Raw genomic sequence first — 3378 nt, 5'->3', positions numbered from 1 at the left:
TCACAAATCCGTTCTGGCTGTCCCTAATCAAGCAGTGTCTTTCCAGATACTCATAAATCCTATCCCTCAGTCCCCTTTCCATTACTTTGCCTACCACCGAAGTAAGACTAACTGGCCTGTAATTCCTGGGGTTATCCCTATTCCCTTTTTTGAACAGGGGCACAACATTCGCCACTCTCCAGTCCTCTGGTACCACCCCCGTTGACAGTGAAGACGAAAAGATCATTGCCAACGGTACTGCAATTTCCTGTCTTGCTTCCCACATAATCCTAGGATATATCCCATCAGGCCCGGGGGACTTGTCTATTCTCAAGTTGTTCAAAATGCCCAACACATCTTCCTTCCTAACAAGTATCTCTTCTAGCTTACCAGTCCGTATCACACTCTCCTCTTCAACAATACGGTCCCTCTCGTCTGAAAGGGTTCAGAAAAGATTTACATGGATGTTGCCAGGGTTGGAGGATCTGCGCTACATGGAGACCTAGAGCGTCGGAGGCTGAGGGGTGACCTTATAGAGGTTTACAAAATTATGAGGGGCATGGATAGGATAAGCAGACAGTCTTTTCCCTGGGGTCGGGGAGTCCAGAACTAGAGGGCATAGGTTTAGGGTGAGAGGGGAGAGGGCATAGGTTTAGGGTGAGAGGGGAAAGATATAAAAGAGACCAAAGGGGAAACTTTTTCACGCAGAGGCTGGTATGTGTATGGAATGAGCTGCCAGAGGAAGTGGTGGAGGCTGGTACAATTGCAACATTTAAGAGGCATCTGGATGGGTATATGAATAGGAAGGGTTTGGAGGGATATGGGCTGGGTGCTGGCAGGTGGGACTAGATTGGGTTGGGATATCTGGGTCAGCATGGACGGATTGCACCGCAGGGTCTGTTTCCGTGCTGTACATCTCTATGACTCTATGACTTTGCAGGGAGTGGAAATCTCATGCAGATTATTGTTCCACTGCTTTTCGAGCTGCAAAGCACTCTGTGTTTCTGACAGCAGACCTGTGTATTTCTGACAGCAGACCTGTGTTTCTGACAGCAGACCTGTGTTTCTGACAGCAGACATGTGTATTTCTGACAGCAGACCTGTGTTTCTGACAGCAGACCGGTGTTTCTGACAGCAGACCTGTGTTTCTGACAGCAGACCTGTGTATTTCTGACAGCAGACCTGTGTTTCTGACAGCAGACCTGTGTTTCTGACAGCAGACATGTGTATTTCTGACAGCAGACCTGTGTTTCTGACAGCAGACGTGTATTTCTGACAGCAGACCTGTGTTTCTGACAGCAGACATGTGTATTTCTGACAGCAGACCTGTGTTTCTGACAGCAGACCTGTGTTTCTGACAGCAGACCTGTGTGTTTCTGACAGCAGACCTGTGTTTCTGACAGCAGACCAGTATTTCTGACAGCAGACCAGTGTTTCTGACAGCAGACCTGTGTGTTACTGACAGCAGACCTGTGTATTTCTGACAGCAGACCTGTGTGTTTCTGACAGCAGACCTGTGTTTCTGACAGCAGACCTGTGTGTTTCAGACAGCAGACCTGTGTGTTTCTGACAGCAGACCTGTGTTTCTGAAAGCAGATGTGTGTGTTTCTGAAAGCAGACCTGTGTGTTTCTGACAGCAGACCTGTGTGTTTCAGACAGCAGACCTGTGTGTTTCAGACAGCAGACCTGTGTGTTTCTGACAGCAGATGTGTGTGTTTCTGAAAGCAGACCTGTGTGTTTCTGACAGCAGACCTGTGTATTTCTGACAGCAGACCTGTGTGTTTCTGAAAGCAGACCTGTGTTTCTGACATCAGACCTGTGTATTTCTGACAGCAAACCTGTGTTTCTGAAAGCAGACCTGTGTTTCTGACATCAGACCTGTGTATTTCTGACAGCAGATCTATATATTTCTGATCGCAGACCTGTATATTTCTGACAGCAGACCTGTGTTTCTGAAAGCAGACCTGTATTTCTGACATCAGACCTGTGTATTTCTGACAGCAGACCTGTGTTTCTGACAGCAGACCTGTGTTTCTGACATCAGACCTGTGTATTTCTGAAAGCAGACCTGTGTTTCTGAAAGCAGACCTGTGTATTTCTGACAGCAGACATGTGTATTTCTGACTGCAGATCTGTGTATTTCTGACAGCAGACCTGTGTATTTCTGAAAGCAGACCAGTATTTCTGACAGCAGACCTGTGTATTTCTGACAGCAGATCTATATATTTCTGATCGCAGACCTGTGTATTTCTGACAGCAGACCTGTGTATTTCTGACAGCAGATCTATGTATTTCTGATCGCAGACTTGTGTATTTCTGACAGCAGATCTGTGTATTTCTGATTGCAGACCTGTGTATTTCCGATAGCAGATCTATGTATTTCTGATCGCAGACCTGTGTATTTCTAACAGCATTCCTGTGTATTTCTGACAGCAAACCTGTGTATTTCTGACAGATCTATGTATTTCTGATCGCAGACCTGTGTATTTCCGATAGCAGATCTATGTATTTCTGACAGCAGACCTGTGTATTTCTGACAGCAGATCTATGTATTTCTGATCGCAGACCTGTGTATTCCTGATCGCAGACCTGTGTATTTCTGACAGCAGATCTATGTATTTCTGACAGCATTCCTGTGTATTTCTGACAGCAGACCTTTGTATTTCTGACAGTAGATCTATGTATTTCTGACAGCAGACCTGTGTATTTCTGACAGCAGATCTATGTATTTCTGATCGCAGACCTGTGTATTTCTGATCGCAGACCTGTGTAATTCTGACAGATCTATGTATTTCTGATCGCAGATCTATGTATTTCTGATCGCAGGCCCGTGTATTTCTGACAGCAGACCTGCGTATTTCTGACAGCACAGCTCTGTATTGACAGTCATAGAAATGTACAGCATGGAAACAGACCCTTCAGTCCAATCCGTCCATGCCGACCAGATATCCCAACCAAATCTAGTCCCACCTGCCAGCACCCGACCCATATCCCTCCAAACCCTTCCTATTCATATACCCATCCAGATGCCTCTTAAATGTTGCAATTGTACCAGCCTCCACCACTTCCTCTGGCAGCTCATTCCATACATGTACCACCCTCTGCGTGAACAAGTTACCCCTTAGGTCTCTTTTATGTCTTTCCCCTCTCACCCTAAACCTATGCCCTCTAGTTCTGGACTCCCCGACCCGAGGGAAAAGACTTTATCTATTTATCCTATCCATGCCCCTCATAATTTTATAAACCTCTATAAGGTCACCCCTCAGCCTCCGACACTCCAGGGAAAACAGCCCCAGCCTGTTCAGCCTCTCCCTATAGCTCAAATCCTCCAACCCTGGCAACATCCTTGTAAATCTTTTCTGAACCCTTTCAAGTTTCACAACATCTTTTCGATAGGAA

This window comes from Chiloscyllium plagiosum, chromosome 12 (genome assembly GCF_004010195.1).
Source record: "Chiloscyllium plagiosum isolate BGI_BamShark_2017 chromosome 12, ASM401019v2, whole genome shotgun sequence".
Classification (NCBI taxonomy): Eukaryota; Metazoa; Chordata; class Chondrichthyes; order Orectolobiformes; family Hemiscylliidae; genus Chiloscyllium; species Chiloscyllium plagiosum.
Note: the sequence above shows the minus strand (reverse complement) of the source record.